At 46.0% G+C, this 26,825-nt stretch overlaps 1 protein-coding gene across 2 annotated transcripts in view; it reads right to left on the reverse strand.

Moving 5' to 3' along the window:
• SLC6A1 (solute carrier family 6 member 1) overlaps window positions 1–26,285 on the reverse strand; it is a 61,283-nt gene extending 34,998 nt beyond the window's left edge. The window contains exon 1 of one of the 2 annotated variants that reach the window (XM_064432226.1): window positions 26,099–26,285. The gene's annotated coding sequence lies outside the window, so the exon portion shown is untranslated. Of the gene's footprint in view, window positions 1–9,054; window positions 9,227–26,098 lie in introns of those variants that run through there. The other variant, XM_064432227.1, reaches the window with a different exon arrangement.
• Between the last annotated feature and the right edge of the window lie 540 nt (window positions 26,286–26,825).

Consider the following 26,825-nt stretch of genomic DNA (forward strand, 5'->3'; position numbering starts at 1 on the left):
AGATCCCAGAGAGAACAGGGCACTTGGGGAAGTTCAGTGCCAGGTGAGCTCCTGAGCAGGGCCAGCAAATCCTCTGAGGAGAGCGGAGGTTCTTGGGGAGCCTTGCTGGTGACATGGCAGCTCTTGTCCAAAGTGTTAAATCCTCACTTGAGCCCACTGATCATCTCTGTTCTAAGGGGACAGCTGCTCATTCAAAGGCAGAAATTGAATTATTTACTCCCAGCCACTACAAAACACATTTTCCTTGATCTCTAGGGCATATTTTTCACTCTGAAGCCTTAGGAGGCAAACACCTTCCTTGAGGAGGTAAAGGAGGGAGTTATTTTCCCCCATATCATTTGTTTGAATAATAAACCACTTGAGCAAAAATATGACACATGGGAGTTTTGATTTTTTTTTCCCCTGGAGGAGATTAGGTTAAGCTTGCCTTTTTTCCAAAGGTACACAGTTCATCAGCAAGAAGTTCAAGGAGGAAAAATGTGTTTTCATATCGGGTAAGAGTGCACACAGTGCTTGCCTTGCTCTCAAAATGGATGAGTCTGCAGCAAGCTGCAGGACTGACAGCTTTATTTTCATCTGCCTGCCCTGATAGAGCATATCAGGAAACATTTTTCCAGATCCACACTTGAGGATTTGAGCATTCATACTGAGACCACTTTAATCTCATTTGATTCTATAGGAAAAAAGAAAAAAAAAAAGCCTACTCATATATGTATTTAGTTACATCAGATAAAACCTTTTTGCTGCAGCAAATAATTTGGTTTGGTGGTTTTTTCCTTCCCCTTTTTTGGGAGTTGCTTTTTCTCCCCCTCAGACTTTCACAGCCTTCCAATTGCAAGGTTTGTGGCACTTGCCGAGGGTGAAGGAATCTAATTTGCTAATTCAATCATCATTTGCAAACTAATGACTGTGAGCACATATAAAACCAACATTAAAATATCTGAAAGAGCAGCCATGGTGGGGAATACATTCTCAGAGTAAACAAAACTACCTTGCAACTGAAGCATTTACAGCTTGAGCATATTTCTGCTTCAGGAATTCAGTTTCTTCCTGGACAGCAGCTCCATTATTAATGAAATTAGCAGTAATAAAACCAGAAATCAAGCCTTCTCCACAGCTGGGCTTCTCCAAGAACTCCAGCTGGACTGACTTTTGGGTTAAGGCAGCACAACAGGAAGAGTAATAAACCCCCTACTTCTCAATCAGATTCACCCAAGAAATGGCATTTCTCAGTGTTTTTCTTTAAAATTCCTCAAGCTTTCTAAATTCCAACTCAGTAAAGGACATATGTATGAAAATAAACAAAAAACTCAATGTGAGCCAACAGCAACATTCAGTTCTCTCTGTTGACGTTACTTTGGGACAGATCTGTAGTTGATAATCAGCAAAAATTCAGTTTCCTGAAGCACACCTGGAAATCCTGCCTTTACCCACGTGTAAAATCTGCCTGTGACCCTGAGCTGGAAGAGAGGATCCTCACTGGGAAAAAGGAATGTACAAATAGCCCACAGGCCTTCCATTCAGGTGTTGCAAATGACCCCTAATCTCAGTGAGTCCAAATTAGATTATTGTGCCAGAGTTTCTCCAGTGGAGAAGGAGCCCTCAGGCCATCACAGATGCAATAATAAATAAATTTATTTGAGAAAACAGCCTGAAAATGGGGGTATTTTTTTTTGGACAGTCAGGAAAATGTGTCTTCTCAGCTGCTTTTGGATAATAGATGAGGAATGTTATTTATCAGCAGGCATCCAGTGATGGTTAGGATGGATTAGCAACTATTCCTTTGCTGCCACACTGCAGTACATGTTCTACTGCATGCTTTCCCTTCATGGATTTCACTTTATCCCACCCCAGGGGCTCCTTGGGATCGATGCACTCCACTTCCATCAGCACCTCAGGACTGTCCAGACAACCTTTCCAAGCAGGAGTGAATTTCCAGGTAAGTCCATGGAGCAGATCTTAGAAAAACATGTATTTTCACACTGGAACAAGTTAGGGAGTCATTGATCTTGCATGATGCCTGTGAGTTCTCTCAGCAGCAGCAGCAATTCCTTCCTGCCAGCATGTTTCAGAGGGCAAAAATCAATGGAGGAACATTTGTCTGTTTTACAGCAAAGGCAGAAAAAAAAAAAAGAAAGGTGGAGTGGCCACAACCACATAACAGGAACTGATTAAGCTGGAATGGGAACCTGGTCCAACATTCAAACACCTGAAACAGCAGCTGTGGTGGAGAACACATTCTCAGAGTAAACAAAACCACTTTACAATGGAAGCATTTAAAGCCTGAGCATATTTCTGCTTCAGGAATTCAGTCTCTGACTCTAGAGCACAAAATTTTCCAGATTTCCACAATTTTTTCCCCACCCAACAGGCTCTGGAGGATCAGGTGGCTACAATCACCTCCAAGGGCAGCCTCTTCCCACCCTGAGCTCCTGTGGAGAGGAACATCCAAGTTTCCAAAGGTCACCACGGACTTCAAAAGAGTAGCTGACAAAATGCCTGTCCTCCTCCCCTCTCAAAACCAGAGTGCAATTTGCAGTATCCAAAGGATTTGTCTCACCAATCCCCACATTTTGGAATGAGAATTTCAGCAGCAATTGGGTATCCAGATCCTTGGGGAGATTTTGGTATCTGAAGTCTGACTATCTGTGCCATAAACAACTTCCCTCTTCACCTCTGGGGTTTGATCAGAAGAGGGGCACGCTGGAAATAAGCTACAAATCAAAGCAGTGCATAGAAAAGCTTTGCAGAAAATAAACCTGGAAGGACCTTGTTAATCCCAGCTCCAGTACAGGTTTCAAAAGGAGCCCCCATTTATTACCAACCACCATTTCTGCTTTTCTACATTTCCAATAGAGGTTCCAAATGCAAAGCAAAAAGAGCCCCCATTAATTATCAACCACCATTTCTGCTTTTATACATTTTATTTTTCATATTTGATTGAAAATACTTCAGGGCACACTGAAGGCAGGATGGTACAACTTGAAATTCTTCACAGAGAAGCTCCAGAGTGCTGGTGGGAAGATGCCAGGTCTCACAGAATCAGCACCAAGCAGAGAATTCCAGCAGCCAGGCAGTTAAAAAGGCTCAGAAAACGCCAGCTCAGCTGCCACACACAGCCCTGTTGAACAAGCTCATCAAATTACCCACTGGAGCATTTCCAGTGGCCCAGCTGACTTGCTGAGCTGGGGAATTTGCTTGGCTACACTGGCACAGGGAATTTCAGCCCCATTTCTGTGTCCACAGCCTGTGGGATCTGCTGGCACAGGGAATTTCTGCCCCATTTGTGTGGCACAGCCTGTGGGATCTCTTGGCCCAGGGAATTTCAGCCCCATTTGTGTGGCACAGCCTGTGGGATCTGCTGGCACAGAGAATTTCAGCCCCATTTGTCTGGCACAGCCTGTGGGATCTGTTGGCACAGGGAATTTCAGCCCCATTTCTGTGTCCACAGCCTGTGGGATCTGCTGGCACAGGGAATTTCAGCCCCATTTGTGTGGCACAGCCTGTAGGATCTGTTCCCTCCATGGATGTTTGCCAGTTCCTCACCGTGGGGCTGTGGTGTGCAATAATTCAGTGCTGGGATGGGGCACCCAGCTGGAAAATGCCAGAGCAGTGCAGGAACGTGCTGAGCCAAGGGAAAGGATCCTGCCCAACCTGCAGGGAGCAGGCAGAGACCGAGCTTTGCTCAGGGAGATGCTGGTGAGGACATCACTGCTCCCTTCCTCACCTTTCCTTTTCCAGCTGTCCTGATGAGAAGTGGCTGCCACAGCAGAAAGGGGGAAGGAGGGGGGACTCTGCCAAAGGCAAAATAAACACCCCTGTAATCTCAGGAGTGTGATTATGGACCACACTTCAATCTCAAAAGTCCATCTTGTGCTCTTTTTTCAGGCCTCAAGCATCTGAAATGTCTCTGAATTACCCTTCTCCTAAGGGCAGACTGCTTTTCCAAGAAGTATTCTGATCAAGAAAGAGAGATATTAATATTTTTCTTTATTTTTATTCTCTCTTCTGTCCCTTTTGCCATGCAGAAATGACATATTTTTGAATGCCAGGCTCTGACATGCTTACTGAAGCAGCTCCCAGAGGATCAAAATTTAAGGTGACCACCACACTGTATCACTGATCTCAGCTGCCAAAATGCAATGTCTGGGGGACTAAAGCCCTTCAAACTCCCAAAATCCCAGCCAGTTCTTACTGACAAACAGACCTGCTTGCTCTCTGTTGAAAATGTAGCTCCTGGCTTGGTTTTGACTGTGCTTCACAACCCTGACAGGTGTTCCACACTTTTTGTCCCACTCCTTAAATGTCTCCATCCACTTGCTGGTGGGACCAACTTGTCTGGAAAGGATTGCTCAGACCCAGAAGTGGGAATTCTTTGCTGCCACCTGATAAGGCAGCAGACAGCCCCAGCTCAAAACCTTTTTTGATTTCAGTATTAAACTAAACAAATGAAAAAACAAGCAAAATTTCTTTTTCCAAATGGGCTTTATATTTAACCTTCAATTATATTAACTGTGCCATAAAAGTGGATGTACTACTGTAATTATACACTCAAAAAAGGCTGCTTAAAATCTGAAATGATTGCACTGTTTCATTGCCTTGGTGCTTTAGAATATTTCCTTTTCCAAACATCTCCTACCCTCAGTCCAAGGGAAATGTTAAAGGTGACAGGATCTCTCCGAGCCCTGAATTTCCCTTAGAAAATTGTACTTTCAGGTTCTACAAAGCCAAGAGGAGCTTAATTGCCTGCAACTGCAATTCCAGCCACTGCAAATCATATACAGCTCTCCCATGAAAGCATTAAAGAGCTAAGACTTAATTAGCATCCCTGATTAAATAGCAATTCATACAGCCATTATATCTTCCAGTTAGGCAGCGCAGTGCTCTGGAAAAGCAGAGAAGGGGGAAAAAAAACCACACACACACTTCTCCTCTCAGTGAAAAAATTCACCTCCACCCACTTTCTCCAAACTCCATCCTGGGAAATGTTCATTATTTACCATGCTAGGCACACTTTGAATGCTCCCAGGCAGAGTTTCCATCAGCAAACTCTGAAAAAAAACCTGTGTGAGAGATCAGAGAGCCCCTCAGCCAGCCTGCAAAGGCAAGGGCAAGCACAAGAGCAGCTCAGGAGAGCAGCATGAAAAGACTCCCAGAGCCAGTCATGTTCCTGCAGCCTGGGGGAGGGAAGGGGGCTCTCGGCACAGAAAAACCCACAGTGCTGATGAAAGTCTCCAGAACAGGCATTGCTCAAACTCTGCTCCCCTTCTGCCCTGCTTCCACGTTACCATTTCACACACAGCACGGAGGAGAGGATCAGCTCCTTCCTGGGACAGCTGGGATGGCAATTCTTCACCCCTCTTGCTGCTGGGGAGTGAAATGATGGCAAAAGGGGAGCAGGAACATACTGGGAGGCAGAGGCATATCCAGGGACACCCTCTCTGTGCTGGGATAGCACAGCCAGGGGTGGATTTATCCTGGACTAAGAGCTTGTGTTTTGAGGCAGAGGAAATCCCTTGGATTAGGAATTTCCAGGCCTGAATATAATTATTCCCCACTTAGTTCTGCCCCAAAGGTGCTGCCTTGCCCCTGTTTTTTGCTGGATTTGGGAAGATCTCCAGACAAAGAGGAGCAGCATCTGTTGCAGTTTTTACCAAGTGGATCATGCAGCACCAACAACTCCTTCTCCCCAGCCAGCTCCCACCCTGGCTGTGCTCTCCAGGCTGGAAGGATCATTCCAGCCCCTTGAGAATCTCATTTTATGAAGCCAAACAGGAAAATTGTACAAGAAGCAGTGATGGGACAACAGCAACAAAGAGGTAAGGAAAGGGAGCAAAGTAAATTTGCACCACATGTGCAATTATATCATAGAACAACATTTTATCAGGACAGGTGCAGGATTAACAACACTGCTCCTCTGCTACAGCAGACTCTCAGTTTTTACATCAGGAAGACAGATGATTTGTGGCTTTTAATGAGGCTTGACAAAGCACAGGTTCAAGAACTGATCTGGGGTCCTACCACAGTGCTCCAGGGGAGCACACTGAGATTTTGGTAGCTTATCTCTCAGATAAATTGAGAATTGCAATGCAGCAATATTCCTTCCCTCAGCCAAACTGGAAATCTTAGCTACATGAAAGAAGTCTGTGATGAGGATAAATAAACTGTCACAAGACAAGACTCCAATAAATTAGCCAGGCAGACAGAACAAAGACAGATGGGATATAGGAGGAGAGGGAGTTGCTGTATTTAGTGTCTGAAATGTCATTTGGATGCTGCTCACTGCTAATGTGCCTCCTGGGCCTTGCAAAGTCCTGCTCCATTGGCCTTCAGAAAGCCAGAGGTCAAATTTACATAGAATAATATGAATACTTGCTCATATTTGAACAGTCCCTGCTTCCTGCTAAAAACATTCGCCAGTAACTTTCTGGAGCAAATGTGTTCTCACAGAGCTCAGCAGTCCCTCCCATGCACCCCACACTCCTGTGCCTCCTCTGGCATTCCTCATTTCTGCCTCTCATCCCATCCCACCTATCCCCATTCCAGAGATCTTGGAGCAGTGTTTTTTCCACTCCTTTTTTCCATCACTCCCAAACCTCACCCAGCTGTCTGATGCCAATACTCAAGGCACTGTTTGCCCCCTGCTGCACAGCCCAGTTCACCTCTGGCTCTCATTTCTGCAGCTTAGCCACTGGCTCCTGCTGAGGGAACAGCCAAAATTTTTGGATTTGCACAGCCCCAAAGAACTCAAGGCCATCACTGAACACACAAAACAACTCAGAGATGAGTGTGGAGCAGTTTTAGCTGTTTGCACTGTAATACATGACTGCTCAGTTGAGGAAAAGCTTGGAACAACATATGGTCCCAATTACCTCTGTCCTCCTGCAACCAATACTTCTCTTTTCCAGATACAATTTATCTGTGCTGCTTGGCAGCTCAGCTGGCTCCCCTTCTTCTCCTGAGGAACACAACCACATGCAGATGCTATTTATACACTGGGCAAATTATTTCTGCAGCCATATTTTCCCAATAAAATCAGCCTCGTGTCCCATCCAAAAGGTGAGAGTCATGATCTGTGACTGTGAAAGATGCCTTGGCACTTTTGGAAAACTAAATCCACAGTCCTGGCACAGTGTCAGCTTTGTAATTGCATTCTGTGGACCTGTGGTAGCTCTTTCCTAACAAATAGCTGATGAATTCCACCCCAGAAGTGACTGGGAGTCAGTCCCATGTTCCAGGAAGCTGTTAAATCAAAGAACAAACTTCATAATGAGCACCATAATTATAAACCTTATTTTTCTCATGGATCTGTCCTTACAGGTATTTTTCATGCTCTTTTTCAGCTCCCACAATCCCTTCACAATAGCTGGGCTCAATAGGAGTCACAGGAGGAAATCTCTTCCTCACTTTGTGGTTGAAATGCTGGTCAGAAACCTGGGGAATACAAATGGCACACGAAACCTCATTTCCCTCATTTCCCTCACTCCAAGCAGCAGCTTGGGAGTGCTCAGTTACTTCCCATTTAAAACTTTCCAAGCCTTGGCTGAAGAGAGAGTCCCACAGTGCCAAATACTGACAAACAAATCTGAAGGGGACTGAAATGTATTTTGGAATAATGAATTCAGGTTTATTTCCCCTTGCACTGGTTTTATAAGATGTATTGTTGTATTTAGGAGCAAAGGTAAACAAAAAAAAATATTTGCAAAAAGCCAATGCAAAACAGCTTTTTCTAGGTAAGAAAAAAATCCCTCCACACATGAAAACTGCTGCAGAAATCCCTAAAAATGTCAAATGTCTTTCTATCCTATGTCTTAGGGTCCATTTAATTAATACAATTTGAAACTGAGCACAACATGCTATCACTTAAAAAAAACAGAAACGCAAGCCAAGCATTATTATTGTTATTATTATTTTTATTATTGTTCTTCACCATATTTACAGTACACCAGTGGAATATCCTTGTTCAGCTTATCAATGTCCACAAAAAGCCCCAAACAGGGGAATTTTGTGGCCCAGCTCTGCAAGCTCAGCCAGAATGTGAAAGAGAAGAGGTGTTTGGAGCATCTCCCATTCTGTCACCACCCTCCAGGCTGCACACTTGTCACAGTGCCATGTGCTGCCAGGTACCCAGCAATTTGTTGCAAAGCAGAGAGCTGGATGCTCAGTAACCCTCCTGAACTATTTTTTCTCACTCTCTGGAAACAATTTTCTAGGCCATCTATCTGGGAATGTCACCTTCCTAATGGGAAGCAAATAACTGCTGCCTCCTCAAGCTCCTGGAGAACAAGCTGAGCTTTACTTTTCTTTTTATTAACCATCTACAGCAGTGATGGCACAGGAAAAATGTGTTTTATTCAAGACTTTAATCAGCACTTGATGAGAATTATGTGCTTTCCCTCTTTAAATGTAGATTCGTGGCTTTTTTTTTTCCTCTTTATACTAAAATGGGTAAGTTTTGCTTCAAACTGGTGAGATTGATGCTTGAAATTAAGGTAACACTCCTGAAGTTTAACACAGCTGAGTAACAGGAGAAAAACTTTGAGCCATGCTTCCATGAGAAACCTGCCAGGGAGGAGATGGTTCCATTATTGGAAATGTCTTTTTATTTGTCTCACTACAAAGGCTTCCATTAAAAAAAAAGCAAAACATAAAAAAAGCTGAGATGATCCCAACTGGTTAAAGGTTTCACAGCAACTGGGAAAACCCCAGTGAGCACTGAACTTTTCTGGGTCCTGTGACTGGGAACACTGAGAGAAATACTCAAAATACGATCTTACTTCAATGAATTTTTAAAATAAAACTGAAAAGATAATATTGAGTACCAACATTTATGAAAAAAATGCTGAGCCTAATGCAAGACTAGTGAGCAGCACTGACCTGCTCATGCAGAGCTCCTGGGGGAGAGCTACAGGAATGGGGAGCAGAGGAGAAAATTCCCTTCCACTCCCTCCACTATCCCTGGCTCTTTGTTGGGAAGAGAAGGAAGGAGAGAAGTAGGAAGCAGGCAGAATATTATAAATATTATATGTATTATATATTATATATATTCCTTACCGGCCACAGAGAATCCCAAGGCAGCTCCTCATTCACAAGAGACCAGACCACCTCTCTGCCCCATCAACAACGAGTTCCCAGAACCCTGCACTGACTCCTTTTCCAATTTATTTTTTATTCACCAATTAAAGTCAGTTCCCCGGGGTCTCATCCACCTCCCGAACAGCAGCAGAGCTGTTTCCCCACAGCAGCACTGGGCTCTGGAAGGTTCCCTGCCCCTTTTGTCCCAGGATTTCAAGCTGGGAACACTGTGGTCTCACAGAGCTGCCGCCTTTCTAAAGGAGCTGAAAGTGTTGCTCAGGCTCCGGTCCCAGGAGTGCATTCACCCTCGGTGCTGGGAGCCCTTCCCTCTCCCCTCGGGAGGGAAGTTCTGAAGGACAGGAGGCCAAATCCTACTGCCATTGTTGGGGCCCTCAGAGGTCCCAGCCGAGGGGAGGCCGCGCAGGCCCCGCGGCTCCTGCAGCCCCAGGAGCGGGCGCTGGCGGAACAGGAGAACTTTTTGGAAATACAGCATTAACCTTGGAAAGAGAAGTGTTCAAAAGGCTGAGGACTGTCCCAAAACAAGCCCTGACCTATATAATAGAGCGGGTTTTGTTTGCTGAGGCCTGAGCAGATACTAGTCCGCTGCTTTAAGTGAGCAGGCCCGGCGCCAAAGCTATCAATGGAATTATATCTGCTTCTGCTGCTGGGAAGTTCTGCTCTTTGCACAGCACTCACTGAGGTGTAAAATGAGGACTTAATGTTACTTGCTTGGACTCATTTCAAAAGCAATTGCTGCACCTGTTCATACCAAGGCACAAAGTTCTTTTATTTTTTTTTTGCCAGAGCCCAACGCTGCAAAACCTGGATTGAAATAATAACACTATCTTTTATATTACTCCACATTTCTTTATTCTTTACTAATCACCTCCTTTCCAAAATGCATTTAGCCCAAAGAAATCAAAATAAAAATCTGTTTCTGCCTGTTAGACAATAAGCAATTTCTTGGCTCTCCAGAAGAACAGAAATCTTTCTGTATTGCACAATATTGAGTTGAAACAACACATTCCAGCTCCTCTGGAGTTTCATCTTCCAGGTATTAACCAGGCAAATGGGACTCCTCAAGAATAATGCACATTACAGTTAATTCCATACCCTCTGAGCACAATAAAATGACAAACCAAGTCCGATTTCTCCACAGAAAAATCTCAGTTCTTATCTGCACGGCACAGATTGAGTGAAGAGTTCTCCCCTGTGACTGAGCTCTAAGCCAGTCTAAGGCAGCAATGGAGCTGCTCCAAATATCGTGCCAGACTGCAGGGATTGTGCACACGGGGGCCTTGGCTCTGGGAAGCTGTGAAGATCCTCAGCCTCCACTGGGAGCCTGTGTTACTTTGAAGGAAAATGGAATTTCACTAAAGGGAGCGGATTTTAACCTAAACAAACAAACAGCACACCACGGTATAACATTATTACAGTCAGGAGAAAAATCTTCCTTGCCCTGTAGCTACAAACATTGGTGTGCCTGGAGGGAACAGAGAAAGTGAGAAATGTGTATAATTTATTGATTTATTGCCATTTGTCTATAAGCCAGTCAAATGCAGCCAAACAGCCAAACCCACAGCACTCCTGTATGAGCCTGACGACCTCCAGAGGCTCTTGCCAAATTTTCTGTGAGGTGCACCATGAATTTTGGAGATGTCTGTCACCTCTAAAGGTGGCCCAGAGATCCTGGGGGAAGCCAGGCCCATGGAGGCAGCTGCTGTGGATGAAGGTTTCCATCAGGGAAGGCAGAATAAATCCTCCTGCCTTTACTTATTTATTTAGTCATTTATTAATGCAGCAAATAAGCTCTAAATACTGTTTCTTCCTGATGTAAACATTGGCTGAAGTACCTCCCACCAGCAAAGGCTGCATTCAGATATCTCCAATTTTGCACTCCCATCATTCCCATCTTCAAACCACAGGGCCTTTATGTTTGGTTACCAACACAAGTACCCAACCCTCCCAATAATCCTGAAGGGATAACGACACTCAGGGCAAAGCTGGCACATTGCTTAAGAGGGCAAAACCTTGTCACACTTAAGCAGGGTCAATGCTATTTGCATGTTTTAATAGTGTTCTGTTTCTTCAGGCTTGTTCAGGATAAGAAAACTCGTGCAAAATTCACAGCAATTCACTGTCTACCTCAATGAGGAAGCTGAGGAAAATTGGGTTCTATTGATCTGTGGAAACACTTGTGGTATCAAGAGGTAAAATTAAATAGAGATAAAAAAACCCAACAGTGGGAGCATTATTGTTTTCAAACATTATATGGGCAATGGGAATATCGCACAGCAAATACTTATATGTAATTCAGAATGTGTTGGTCAAAGATCACCATTGGATTATATTAAAGAGTCTGGCTGAATGTTTCAGAAGTACACATATGTGCATTTCAGTAGAATTGAGGTGTCTGTCTTCCTTAGAGTCCTCAGAAAAATTAAAAAACCCTATGCTGACTGATTAATGCCTAGTTTGGGTCAGAAATACCAGGTTTAATTGTTTTGGTCTAATGGACAGTTCAGACTAGGGAGGGGAAGATTTGGATGGGGGCAGGAGAGGGGTTACAGCTGCTAAACACATCCACAAATACCAACATCTTTTTAAAGACCCATGGGACCAGAGCTTGAAGCCTTTTATTAGCCAAGAAATTCCCATTACCTGCGAGTGCTCCCCACAAGACAGCGCTGCACCTTGTGTAACTCAGCTCCTGAACACAAACCCCTGTGCCTGACTCTCCCAGCATTCCATTTTTGTTATGCATCACATCCTCCAGCGCTTTCAGCAGCTCTTTGTAGGGCTCATCACAGGAGATGACAAAGTGTCAGCTCCCAGCTCCCCCTGAAGATCCCCCCTCCCTGGAAGGTGCCAATCTGAGATCCCACAAGCCAAGGCACACTCGTGTTCTATCACATGTCAGGAGCTAGAAACAACAGCCTGGAGGGTGCCTTCCCCCCCTCCACTCCTGTAAACAAAGGAACTCTTTATTGCTGGAGTATTAGATCTCACAGGAAAGCTGTGAATCCTGACTGCTACATGGCACAGAGAACTCCTGCTCCTGCTAAGCACAGCTCCTACAAACAAACCCTGCTGGTGCTGGAGACGTTTATCTGCAAGGCACTTCAGACACCCTCACACACAATTCATTCTGTGCATTTCAGAGTGATTCCAGTGATGGAATTTCACTCTGCTTTTAAGGAAGATGCCACCATTACACAAACAAAATAGAGAGCCTTGGTGTAAATTGGATGGAGGTTATTTTAATTTGCTGTTCCAGAACTGGAAACATTTTGTGGAAGCAGTGGTGACATTAAGTAGCTGGAACTGAATTAAAACTGTAAGGGGAATAAATGGAAGCAGCATTCTTTTGTGATTCCCATCCTCCAGAGAGAACAATGACCAATTCAGCCTTCCTGGGGAAAATAAGGACCCTCCCACACAAAAAGTCACAGCAGCCCAGCTGCCACCCAGTCCACATTTCATGCTCCCCATCACCGTCTAAAAGCACAGAACTGCATTGTCCACTGCTGGAAGAGTATCCAGGCCACTGGAGCTATGGCTTTCTGCAAAGACCCCGTTTCTCAGCTGCCCAAATTCCTCTCCAAGAGCTTCCTCTCATTTCCAGCAGCTGTGTGCAAAGCCTCCATCTTGAAGGCAGGAGAACCACAGAGAAAAAAAACTGCTGTACAACAAACATCCCAGCTCAGAATAAAGCTTAGAACAACCCCTTGCCACCAATTCATACACAAACACAGCAAATGCCTTTAAAAAATAATAAACAGGCAAAACAGTGTGATCTGAACCAGCCCAAGCCAGCAGAAAAGACAAGGGGATGTGGCAGATCCACAGACTGGCTTCCCATAAAACCATCCCAGAAAATCACAGGTAACACAAGCCCAGCAGAGTGGATGGCACCCATGGAAATCTCCTTCCAGCAGCCTTCTCTGCGGGAGTGCAAGAATGCAGCCCTGATAACAGAAGGAGCTGCAGACAGACATTTCTTTTCCTTTCACACACGAGGCAGGTTGCCACACAGGCAACCTGTGCTGTTCAAACTTTTCAGCTGCAAACTCTTCTCTTGGACCCAGCAAAACCCTGCACCTGCTGGGGAGAGCTGGATTAAGTGCAGCAGAACTTCTTGTTACCAAAAATTAGCAGACCAAGTGGAATAAAATGGTGCATGAAGGCAAAAAAAATGCCCAGGCTTTGGCTCCTTGGCCATTCTTTCATCCCAAAGGATGCAAGAGGGAGCAACTCCTCATTCAGGAGCAAGCAGCAAATATTTCTGCAGTGCTGCTGCCAAGAGCCCCCTGTGAGCAGCCAAGGCAGGCAGGGAGGGTGGCCTTGATGGTTCCCATCTGCTTCCCAGGGAGGAGAATTCTGAGCTCCCTCACTGTGGCCATTCCTTTGCAGAGTTATGAATTCTGTGTGCTCCTGTCCCCAAGGGAAGTGCCACTGACACATCCCTGGGCACTTACAGCAATTTTCCCTCAGTCTGCACACTTTGGTCACCCCCAGGGAGAAACCCCTGCCCAGAAACCTGCCTACTTTTATTCTGCTTGCTTTGCTGTCTGTTTATCCTCACCAGTGTGATTTTTAGCTCATTTTGGCATGAACTCATAATCCTCACAATAGGTTGTGGCCAAAATGAAGCTATACAAGCTTTGGAGGGAGTCAGAATACAAAGAATTTCATACAACATCTGTAAAAAGGCAGATTATTGCCGTGCTCCTCCATCTCACCTCTGACATCAGCACATCTGTAAATGAAAATAATTCACCTGTGGCCACAACACACCTGGCTTTTAACCACCAGGTACTCAGATATTTACCTGCCATGCCTCAGGCACCTCTCAGCAATCCTTTTTTTAACCTCTTGAAGCAAATCCCAACACAAGCAGCTCTGTCCTTGCGATGCAGTTCTGTTGAGGTTTTCTACAACTTCAAAAAGAGTGGCCAAATGAAAATGTAGTGGTGGCATGACAGGCAAAACAATCTCTTGAGGGGTTTGCTCAGCAAGTGTGTGTTCCTTGAAATAAGACAGCTTTTGTGTTGCTCAGAAGACAAGGCAGCAAGTTCTTATATAAAGAACAAAAGAAACTAAATGGGGTTGCCTTTCTACCACTGTCAGCGCTGGCACAGATGTGAGCTGAACATAATAGTGTGCGTGGTTTTTTTAAAAATAGACTTAAAAAAATCATCCAGGAAATTTTTGGACATATTTAAAGGCCCACTTAAGCATTTTTCAGGTGCACATTTGTCCATTACAAAACCACCTTGGCTAAGATATACAGGCTGCTGTAAAAGAAAAGAATTCTTGGAGAATTTTCATTTGAACCTTTCCTGTCCCCAAGATATTACCTCCATCAGCTAGCCATTTATTTGTATGTAATCTGCATAAAGAGAGGAGCAGGCTCCCATGCTGAAGCTCAATTTTCAATATGAAAAGGTATAAAGCTGTAATAAATCCCACCAGTCACAGCTCAGCTCCCTTCTGTGGGAGGAATCACACTGAGACAAATCCAAATGTTCCACGGCCTCTCCAAATTGCTTTCCAACTATGTCCTTGAGCACCTCCACTTCTTTATTATTTCCATCAAACCCAATTTCCACTGAGACTACCCCAGCAGTTTATCATCACTCTATAAACCTGTCAAGTGCCTTGGAGACCCCTGGCAACAGCTTTTGTCACTCCAGTGCCTCCTTGGAAACTCTTGTTGTGTAAAAGCAGAATCATCCCCATGCTCAGGGGAAATTGATATCCTCAGAGTGGCTGAATGCAAATGTGGGAGAACAATCTTCCCCACAGCCTGCCTGTGTTTGGGAAGCACAGCCATCCATCCCCTCTTCCAGCCAGCCATGAAGATGGAATCCTACCACGTGTCCATGCAAAGCTGCCTCCTCTGGAAAGCTGCTGTGAGCACTTCAAAAGGGAATTCTGAGTGATAAACCAAAGTCCAACCCCCTTTGGCGGTGTTTGGGGTCCAGCAAAACCCTCCCTGTGCTCCTCAGAGGAGGGACCAGGATGCCAGGGCCAGATTCACAACAGGGCAAACTCCTGTTGGTTTATTCAAGCCCTTTCCAAGGAACACACTTGGCTCCCTTCCCTGCTGTTTTCCCCAGAAATATTCCTCCTTATTCCCCTCTCAACACCACAGGCTGATCATTGGGACAGTTTTGTGTTCCAGCCATCAAGCAGAGATTTTGTGGGTTTGGGGAGGGGGCAGCAGCCACATTTTTCCTCACACCTACTCTCCTAAAACTTGGGCAGCCACAGGGAGGTAATTTACTTTATAATCCCAGTTTTAGTGCAGTGAGCAGGGGGGATTACAGAATGCTGTGCACCACATCCCAGCAATCAGCAGGTGGCTCTCAGGTCAGAGGAGTTCAGCCAGGAGAGGTCACCTGAGGGGTCAGCTGGGGTCAGGTGAGCATTTGCATGGTTTTCCATGGAACAGCAGCACCAGATCCCCTGCCTTTCACAGGGCTTTGGGATTTATCCCCTCAAAATCTACTTTTTCAGAAAAATGCCAGTTGAGAAGATGTCACAGTGTAAACAGCCCTTGGTTTTATCAAATGTAACACCATTTTGGTATGGGAAATTCCTGGGTGCAGAGCAATAGGCTGAAAGACATCAACCCTATAAAACCCCTTAAAACCCCATAAAACCCCATAAAACCCCTCAAAACCCCACAGGCACACAGCCAGTCTGCTGTGTATGGTTATAGACATTTCTGCTTGCCCCTACACCTAAAGCTGAGCTTTCTTTAAGATTCTTTTTGCTCAGGACTAGCCCAGACAGCCCAAGAGCAAAGAACTGTCAATGGCTGTGCCACTGCTGCAGGTTGGCTCAGAACGACATTGTCACCTCGTTATGGTGACAAACCACTCCCAGCTGGGTGCACAGCACAGGCCAGAGCAAAAGCTCCAGCTGACATTCAGTCTGTTCTCTTGGACCTGAGCTGAAGAACTTCATAACCCCAGAAATCATCTTAACCACTGCCATGGCAGGGTAGGAGCCTCCCTGGAGAAGGGGGGACGTGGAGTACACACATTTTCACACACGCACAAAAGGTGCTGGGGTGTGGATTTGTACATTTACAGGCAAAGCTGGCCAGCTGATCCCTGGCAGCTGGCAGAAATCCCAATCCTGCTGTGCACAGCAGTTACACCTGGAGGGATGGATCACAGGACACGGGAGGTTTCTCTCGGGCAGAAGTCTTGCTGATATCTAAAGCCATGCCTAATGCCCAAGTTCATTAATTAGTTCACTCCCTAAATCCAAAATAGATTTTGTTTCTAAAATAGACTAAGATTTTCACCTGCAAAATTATTACAAAAACTCAGAAAATGTAAAAGCATTACGGAAACAAAAATCCCAAAAATCCCAACCAACCAAATAAAAAGCCCCTAATGGCTTTAATTAAACCTAATGAAGTCCACTAGTGTGTTTAGGTGCTCTAATACATAATTTTCTGTACATTACAGGGCAGGTGTCCTGGTTATCAAAAGATGTCTTAAATGATACCTCAGTTTGTCCTGGCTGTACAAAAACCCCAGAAGTCCAGAGGAGCTGATCCTGTACAGTCAGGTTTTGGAATTGGCAATAAAACTGGGAGCTCTGCTGGGATATAGTGGCAGGATTTAAACCCAAAGCCAGCAGGAGAGAATAAAGTGAATGGCTCTCTGAGCACCACATTGGACATGACCTGTGCTGGAGAACAAAGTCACACAAACCTGCGAATCGTGCCCAGAGGGCACAACAGCCTAGAATTTCTAAATCCGTTCTCCCAGACACATTTCTGACAAATAACACCTCAGATATTTTTAAAGTTCACCATCTCTGCCTCAAGATAAGCATCTTATTAGAGCTGCCACAGAAATTCACATTTCCTAAAGGTCCAGTACTTTTAAGGCTGATCCAGACAACACCAGGAGGTCCAAAGAGCACAGGGCAGATATGAAAGAATTCAGATCATTTCCCAAAATCTGCTAAGGTCAATAATTACACAACATTTTCTCCAACAGGTGGCCAAGTGCCAGCAATCCTGCTGAAGGTAAGCAGGAGTTTGTGGCATCACCCTTCCTGGAGGGAAAAACATGAGAAGGACAGGAATTTGATTTGCATTACCTCATCTGCACAATCCTCCCGAGCACAGTGGCCCCAGCTGCCTCTTGCCAAGCAGAGAAAGCACTAAGAAAGTTTTGCTGGTTTTTGTTATTGAGGATCTGGGCTAGAGAAGCAATAATTAGAACTTCTTTGTCATTCCAGGAGCCAGAACTTAAGGCTGCAAAATTAGAGCAGAACCAGTCCTGCATTGTTCATTTTATGCAAGAATTCCAACCTCACCTAAAAAACAGGATCAAGTGTGATCCTGCTCCCAGAGAATTCCTCCAAGTTAAAACCCTCATGTTTAACTTGCCCTAAATGAAAACTTTATGTTTTACTTTCCCCCAAATGAAAATATTCATGTTTTACCTTGCCCCAAATGAAAACCTTCATGTTTTATTTCCCCCAAGTTAAAACCTTCATGTTTTACCTTGCCCCAAATGAAAACCTTCATGTTTTATTTTCCCCCAAATTAAAACCTTCATGTTTTAGTTTCACCCAAATTAAAACCTTCATATTTTGCCTTCCCCCAAATTAAAACTTTCATGTTTGACCTTGCCCAGCTTGGGGAAAATGGCCAATACTGCCATAATAATAATGTTTGGCTGCCAATGAGTTGATGTTTCTTAATCCCATAATTTTGCACAGCTCTGCTGCTAATTAGACACGTCCTTGACAAGCTGGAAAAAAAATGAACTTTTCAGTGCTACCATGAAGGGATACAGAGGGGAACTGTGGCACTGTGCAGATGTCCAAGTGACAGCCACCACAAGAAACATTACACAGGTGAAAGTTCAGCTTCCTGAGTGTTTTATTGTCACTTTAATTCAGGGCACTCCTCTGGAGCACCTCAGTTCCAACTCTTCATTAACTCCAGCTCAACAGCCAGGGCTCTGTGAGCTCCACAAGGAAAGGCTGTGACCCTGATAATTCTCCCCAGGAATTCCTGCTCTTTCTTCTCCCATCCCATGGAAAAGCCAGCTCTGCTCAGAGGAAATTCTCCCTGGCCCCAGCCCAGCCGATGAGCTGCTCTGCCCTGCCAGGTGGAACACCCAAAGCCCAGCTCTTCCAAGGGATGCAGGAGAGCTCAAATCAATATTCAGCACAGATCCCTGCACCACAGCAGTTCCATTATCTTGTGTGGCACATGCACTGTTCCCATGGCAACCAGCATCCTTCATCCTGCTCCATTATTTGGGCGGTTTGAGGCTCTCAGAATCTCTGGTGCCCAAGCCACGGCTCAGAGCTACTTTGTGCTAATCAGCCTCAAGAACAGACACAAGAAGAAAAGAAGAAAATGCAGCAAAGTCTGGTTTTTTGAATCTATCAGCAACATGGAAGGCAAGAAGTGGCATGGGAAATAGAGTTCCAGCAGTGAGGGGAAGGGACTCTTATGTAACCTCCTTCATTAGGCGAGACTAACGTGCTGCAAATCCACTCCAGCCTTTTATTTCCACACACTGAACAGCCTGTCCAGGCAGGTTGTTCACCAGGAACAGCTTTGTAATAGGTGTTAGGAAATCAAATCTCCCTGCACATCTATTGTAACATTAGTGCCTCTATAATTGATATCACACAGGTCTTTATTTTGAAAAAGGGCTCAGCTTGTAAGCACCAGCAGCATGGTTCAGGAAAATAATTTGATTTTGACCTTTTTATGATGTCTGCTATTAAAGTTTTAAAGGGCTATTATCAAAATCTATAATCTTTATAGTATAATCTATATTTGCTTGATATAAACTGTCCCTAGATGCCTTAAGCAAGCTCTATCAATAACACCATTTCTTTTTTTTTTTTTTGGGCATTTAAGCATTTCCACATCAAAGCATTACAGCAACCTCATTATGCTCTGCACAGCTTAATACAAACTTTCTCTTAGTCACCAACCAGGGAATTTCAGACAGAAAATAAATAACCTCATTTATTAAAGAGACCCTTGAAAAATCATCCCTAAGTTGCCAGCCTGGGGTTTATCCCTGGGAAATACACATGGGTCAGTAGGAGCACACACAAATTCTTTGAAGTTGGAGGATTTGAAGGCTCCTAAAAAGAGATGTTGAAATAAATAAATAAGGCACTATGCCCAGAAAATGTCCTTACAAGTGACAAAGGGGACTGACAGGCTGCTGAATTTAGCTGAGCTTAAATGTGCTCAGCACCTGTTGGGAAGAGCAGGGATTCTCTGAGTGTCCTGAGCAGCACCTCTGACAGCTACATTCCCTGTCAGGGCAGCTCTGGGGGCTTCTGGAGGTGAGCAAGGTCAAAACCAAGGTCAGCCATCCCCACTGGGGATGGAGGGAAGCAGCTGTGCCCCTCTCAGCACCCCCATCCCTCCCCAGAGCACCCGGCAGCACCAAAGCCATGTCCTGCATTCCCATGGATTCAAACAGTGCAGGAACAGGGCTGGCTGAGGTGGGAGCCACTCTCCTTTCCTCCCCAGTCCCAGAAGAAACATTCCAGCCCCAGCAGAGTCCAGGAGGGGTCCTGGCAGGCCCTGCTCTCCAGGCTGGAGAGCTGACATCACCCTCTGCACAGGATTTTCAAGCAGAAGCAATAAACACTGAAAACTTCTACAGAAAAGACAACCTAAAAAAGCCCTTTTACCACTGGCTCGTGAATGTGTCGAGCACTGAGGGGAAGCAAGAGCAACACAAGAGGTTTGCAGCTGCTGCCAGGGGTCGTGTCTGGGTGCAGGGCACAACCCCAGAGCCTCGTGCCCTGCTGGTGCCCCTGCAGCCAGGCTGACCCACTGCCTCCCCTGCCCCTTGCAGCTGGCTGAGCCCAGCTCAGGACAGCAGAGAAAGCCATGGTTCCCATCCAGGATGGAGCTTCCGTGGGATTTCAGTGGTTTCACACCGGAGCTGGAGTCACGCTGCTCCTCAGCCCTGGGACAGATTTGGAATTCTGCTCATGTTCCACAACCAGCGAAATCAATGGAATTAAATTCAGCCCATTTGTACCATTTAAGCCCACAGAGAAGCTTAACATATTTAATCATACAGCTTCCTTCCATTAAATAATTTGCCAGAGGAAAAGGCATGGAATTTTCCATCCCCACTTTCCCTTTGGAATGTGCATCACAAGCGTGCACAGCTCCATTTTTCCTGCTCCTGGGAAGGAGAAACTCTGTTGATGACCCAGGAATGCTTAAACTGCTCTCCCTTTTTGTGTGCTTAACCCAGGGGTGGCTGTTTCCTTCCAGGGTCTGTAAGTGGCCAGCAAGGGATGAAAAAATGGGAATAAAATGGGATTGGGAGGCGAAGAAAGCAGCACATGCAGCTGAGGAGGATGACATTGTGTTACCCTGAAGCCCATCTGCTAAGCCAGAGAGGATCCAGCAGACAAGAGCAGCAGGATCCTTGAGGAATGATCTCTTTTTTCAGAGATGTTCAAACCCCGTTCAAATAATCCCAGTTAATTTTAATTTCGGAAGGTTAGATAGTCCTCAGAATTTTCTCTAATTGCATATTCCTCAGAATAGACTCCTCTGGTTGCTCTGTAATCAAATCATAATTAAAGCATCTGTGTCGTTTTATCCATCCCTTCCTGCTATTTGTAACATTTACAGAAGGCAACAAAGATGCAGAATGCAAAATTTCCAGCACCAAGGCTGGGCAGCAGCAGTGCAATAATGGGGATTTGTGTTCTGTGATTGCCTGAGCATCTCCTTAGGCTTTTGCTGGCCTTTCAAAACAACCCAGGAGGAAAGAGCACCAAACAGTGCCCCCCTTGTTGTGGCCACCACCAGAGGCGTGTTTAATTCCTGGGATCCTTGTTTTTAACCAGCTGCCTCCTTTCATCCCAGCTCCTCTGGGCAGACTGGCCTGGGGGAGGCAGAGGGGCTGGAATTAAGGGAGGTGTTACACAGCAATATCACCTTGGCAGGAGAGAGGATCTTCCCTTTGGGCAGTTGTCAGATGAGTCTCCACTCACCCAGGAAAAAATGAGCCTCCAGATGAGCCTCCACTGCTTTCCAGCCAGGAGAAAAATCCCAGACCAAAGCAACCGACAGCAAAGTGGTTTCCTGAGCTTTATCACAGAACTCAGAGTAACTAATTGGATTATTGGTGGTGCCCTTTGCCTTCCTGAGCATCATAGAAATCATATTTCAGATGAGAAGTGTTTCCATAAACTTTTCACCCACTGCTGTGGAGTGGTGAGCAAACCTCTCTGGGAAAAGAGTTTGCAGTTTGAGTTTTGTCTGCTTTACTTCAGAAAGACGGGGAAAGAATCATAATTCCTTGCACAAGCAGAGTTCAGGATCAGACTGGAATAACTTCCTAAGGAATTTGTAGTTTGTATTAAAAGGAATACATTGTATTTCTTTCTGTATAAAAGGATCACATTGGTAAATTAAAGTATCTGTTTCAAAAGAAAATTCTGTGATGCATTTATGCACCACTAACATGGCTTTTTCTTCCATCCTAGATTTTAGTCTTGTTACACAATTTTGTAACACCACAGAATGAACCTCAGCTGTGTAGGCATCACTTGATAAACTCCTGAATACAACTGGTATAAAAAGTACTGATTTCTCACTGTACATTTTTCATTGCAACATCATTCTAGTGAAACATTCCAATAATTGTTATTTTGCCCAGAAAAGATTCCATTTACACAAAGGTTACTCTAAGTACTTCAGACTGAAATCAGCACTGAGTTTTCTCTCAACATCACTTTCCTTACGAAATATAATTTATAGATAAAGATCAAAACTGGAATCAAATAAAAATTTTACATCTAAAAAATTCACTGTAGGAATAATTTTTAAATAACTTCTAATTTTCGGACAACAAATGCTTTCAGAGCCCACTTTGAATAGAAAAGAAATTTTGGGGAAAAAAATTGATACCTCAGTTTGCTTAATTTAAGTCTTAAATAGAATTTTCATAGCTACTGGATAATGTTAGCAAAAATATCTGAGGTAATTTTATTCATTTCAGGGGGTGTTTTATGTCATTGGGATTGGTGCAGATCATTGGGATGGGTTTGCTGCAGATCCCTGGGATTGGTGCAGATCATTGGGATGGGATTGCTGCAGATTACTGGGATTGCTGCAGATCATTGGGATTATTAATTATTTTACTTCCTAGTTTATAAGGCACAAATCCTATCCATGTTCTGTCAGACTTTTGTCCATCAATAAAGATCCAGATATAGATGAATTAATTTATCACACTACACATTTCAAATACTCAACTGCCAGTCTTGCCCTTATAAAAGGCCCACACAGGTGGCCTGTGAAGCTGTTATTGATATTATTTTCCCCTTAAAGATCTACATTTAAAAAGCAGAAAAGTAAATCCAGTAATCCAGTTGGTGCCTTGTTCTATCCTCACACAGAGCTGAGGACAGGAGCAGGAGTTGGGGCTGAAACAGGGACTGTCCTCACCCTGACAGTCACAGGGCTGGGAGCAGGGGGACAAAACATCTCAGTCGGGTTCTGAAGCAGATTGATTGTGGTTTAAAACCCTAAAGGTCGAATTTCTCATTGCTGTTGTTACAAGCAGAGAGTCAGCTGCCTGGTCCGAGCTTTGCTGAGGCTCTGCACGAGCTGAGCCCGTGTGTGTGAGCACACAGCTCTGTCCTGCTGCGTGTGTGAGCTCTGTCCTGCTGTGAGCACAGCCCTGTCCCCCTCTGTCACCTGCTCAGAGAGCTCAGGGATGCTGCAGCATCACCCCTGCCCTGCCAGCTCTCGGGAGGCTCTGAGGTGCTCTGCTTTATGTAACCAAATGTGGCACCACATCCAAAGCACAACCATGCAAATGTCACAGCTGACCCTCCAACGTGCACTTGGAAGGCACAGATTTATCCCCAAGTCCAAACTCATTTCTCGTCTCCAACATTCAATGCAGGCATGAGTTAGAAGAGATCATGGTAAGTAGAAAATCCTAAGATAACTTGAAAAGAAATTGTCACCAAGGATTCTCTTCAGAGATAATATTTTTTTTCCAAATCACTTGTTCGTAGTTGAGTCATCCCAGAAAGAATCTAAAGCTTGTGGAAATTTGTCACTGCGTGTAGTACGAGGAGTGCAGAACTCTTGCAGATTATTTAGAAATTTCCCTTTTGCATCTGGAGCTTGGATTGCACTTACAGGGTGAATAGATTCAAACACAGCCAAAAACATCTTCCCCCACCACCTTCCCACTCATTCCCACTCCTCATGTTCAATTACTACTCTGTTAGACTTAACAGTGCCATCAACACTGCAGTTCTGGAGCAGGAATAAAATCAGCAATCAGTGCCTTCAGTAAATACATGAACACCAACTCATCCACGCCAACAAATCATTGTTTACTTCTGAAATACGTTTTAGCAGCCCATGGTATTTATCAATCAAGTGAGACTGGGCTGTGCAGCCTCTGACTGTTCTGAGAGGGGCTCAGCTTTTCACTTTACCAAACAGAACCACACGTTCCACAAAACAAATGGAAATTGTTCCTTTTGTCCCTTGTGAAGCAGGAAGGTTTGCACACCTGAAATATACACTGCCCTGTCTGGAATCTTTCAGACTCACTGTCTGTGGAGAAATTCATGATCACAAAGCTATTGAGGAGAAAAACACCTAAAATTCACACAGACCGTGCTCATCTGGACACACACAATAAAAACCAGCTGTAACAACCAGCAGTCCCTGCTGATCATCAGCAAATGTCACCCTTTGTGCCTTTAACCTCAGAAGGAACCAAACCCATCAATTCTGTACACATTCCACACACTCTGAGTATTTAAAACTCTCTTACAAGGAGTTCCCTGTGATGGCAGTGTTGCTGTTAAAATCCTTCAAACTTACCAATTATGCTGCCTAATTAGAAAGAGAAATAAATTCTGAGTTGTCTTCAGAACCGTTCAGTACCATTCTTAACATGGCAATTCCTGACAGATTTCATGCATTTACCATTAGAATTGCAATTTATTTTGGCAGCTGAAACAGCTCCTGCTTTCTGTGTGCCCCCTGCAGCACCTCCAGCACTCCAACTCACACACATGAAGTGACTTGATCGTCTTTGAAACCCGAGCCACTTTCACACCTGAACGCGAATTTAGTAAGTCCGAGTTTTAAATCACTGCCCTCCATATCCAGAACTCCACATTTGAAACATAAGCTGCCAAGTTTCTCAGCTTTTGAAAGGACCAGGAGCAGCCACTGTCCCTTTAATGTTCCACCTCGTCTCCAAAAGAAACGTCTTTTTACTAGAGCTCAGTGTGATTCATTGGAATTTGCCAGGCAGGTCAGGAAATCCCCTGAAGCAGAGGAAGAATATTAAAGAGATGGGACATGTATATCAAATCTCATTACTGTTCTCTTCTGAGAATCAATCAGGTGAAAGGATGTGATGATGTCATTATGACATCATTGACTTTGGGATTAGCAATTCAGAGCTACTTAGCAACCAAAGCTGTCCAATACAGAAGTGAGAGATCCAGTGGAAGATGTTATCATCTGACCCACTTACTGCGAGATAAATATTTGTCAATCCTGGCTTCGAGACTTTATAAGAGATGCAAAAACTTGCGAACAGCCTTGTGCTTCTGTGTTCAAGTGCAGGATATTTGAAATAAAACATCCCCTCTGAACCTTTTCCATTAATATCCAAGCATATTCTTTACCCCATAACAGCTGAACCTTTTCCATTAATATCCAAGCGTATTCTTTACCCCATAACAGCTCATATCCATGTTCTCTCTCAGTCATCTTCTTCCTCACCTTCCCGTCAATCTAAACCTTAAAAATGCACAAAGAAAAACCTTCTGCTAAACAGACTTTATTATTTTAAGAACTACAAGCTCTATCAGAAACTCAAACCTCGTGTAGTTAAGGGAGACTAATATAATTGCATCAAAATGCAGGCTTAGAAAGCATGCTTATTTCATTAAAGTAAGCTGAAAAGATCCAGTTGATGAGCTCCGGTATCCGTCAGAAATTCCAACCAAAATTAAAAGGAAAAAGCTTTGTGCATGAAAAAAGAATTGGTCACGCTACTTCTGTGGCTATTTCTGGGACCTGAAAGGGTTTGATGCCCGGAATCTATGGCTGACCTGATTTTCTTTAAAGTTCACTCGTCTCCGTTGAAAATACAGTTTTATCGAGTTCCAAAGCAACCGAGCGAAGCTCTCAGATGCACTGAAATTATAACTAAAGCTTCAAATCCATTCCCAACAAGCCAGAAACGGAGCGCTGGGCTGACACTTCGTGTTCCCGCAGCCGCGCTCCGCCGCGGGCGAGCGGAGCACCGGGGCGCGTTTGGGGAGCAAACGAAAGAAAATAAGCCACTCCGCCTTCTGCAAAGAACTTTTATTATCGGGGCGAGGCCGGTCCAGCTTTCCACGGCGCCGAGAGCCCCGCGCTGCCGGGAGCGCCCGCGGAGCCCCGGACCCCGCACCGCCGGCTCTGCCGCCCGCACGGAGCGCGCAGGGACCGGGGAGGCTCCGCCGAGCCCGGCACGGCTGCCCGAGCCCCCGAACGCCGGCTCGGCTGCTCCCCGAGCTCCGACAGCCGGCAACAGGCGGCCGCTCCCGGCCACCGCCGCCGCCGCTCCGCGCCCCGCGGGGCTCCGCCGCCCTTCGAGGAGACGCCGGCTCAGCCTCCATCCCCCGGGGGCTGCCGCGTCCCCCTCTGCGCCCCGGCAGCATCCCGCAGCATCCCTGCATCCCGCAGCGTCCCTGCATCCCGCGGCATCTCTGTATCCCGCGGCATCCCTGTGTCCCACAGCATCCCTGTATCCCGCGGCATTCCTTTATCGCGCGGCATCCCTGTATCCCGCGGCATCCCTGGATCCCGGGGCATCCCTGGGTCTCGCAGCATCCCTGGATCCCGCAGCATCCCGGGCGCTCGGGGCGCGGGCACCGCGCGTTTCCCCCGCGGGGCTCGGGCACGGGCTGGACCCCGCGGTCACAGCGCACAGCCTACCTGCCGCCGCGGCCGAGGAGGAGGAGCAGGAGGAGGAAGAGGATCTGGAGGTGCCGCTGCCGCCGCCGCCCGTCCCGAGCCACCGGCGCTGCCCTCCCCGAGCGATATTAATGTTCATTTAAAGCTCGGCGCCCGCCGCTCCGCCGCGCCCTCCCCGCACGGCAGCGCCCGCGCGGGCTGGGGGCCGGGCCCGCACCGCCCCCGCCCGCCCCCGGACCGCCCCTCGGGACCGCCGGGTCCCCTCGGGGCTGGCAGACCCCCCTCGGGACCGCCGGGTCCCCTCGGGGCTGGCAGACCCCTCTCGGGACCGCCGGGTCCCCTCGGGGCTGGCAGACCCCCCTCGGGACTGCCGGGTCCCCTCGGGGGTGATGGATCCCCCTTGGTACCGGCGGGTCCCCTTGGGGCACATGGATCCCCCTCCGGGCTGGCGGGTCCCCTCGGGAGTGGCAGATGCCCCTCGGGGCCGATGGGTCCTTTCAGGCCGGCGGGTCCCCTCGGGGCTGGTGGCAGGCTGTGGCCCCGTGTCGCAGGGCCAGGTGACACCTGTGACCAGCTCACCCTTCTCCCTCATTCTGCTCCGAGCAGGCTCGGGGATTGCAGACCCCATCCAGGGATCTGGTGCCCTCAGCTGGTTCCCCCCTGGCCCCAGTGAACCAAAGTTGACCAGAGAAGTTGAGAATGCCAAGTTTGGAGAGCTGCTGGGGGCTGAGAGCTCTCTGACCGGGTC

This window comes from Passer domesticus, chromosome 9, assembly GCF_036417665.1.
Source record: "Passer domesticus isolate bPasDom1 chromosome 9, bPasDom1.hap1, whole genome shotgun sequence".
Taxonomy (NCBI): Eukaryota; Metazoa; Chordata; class Aves; order Passeriformes; family Passeridae; genus Passer; species Passer domesticus.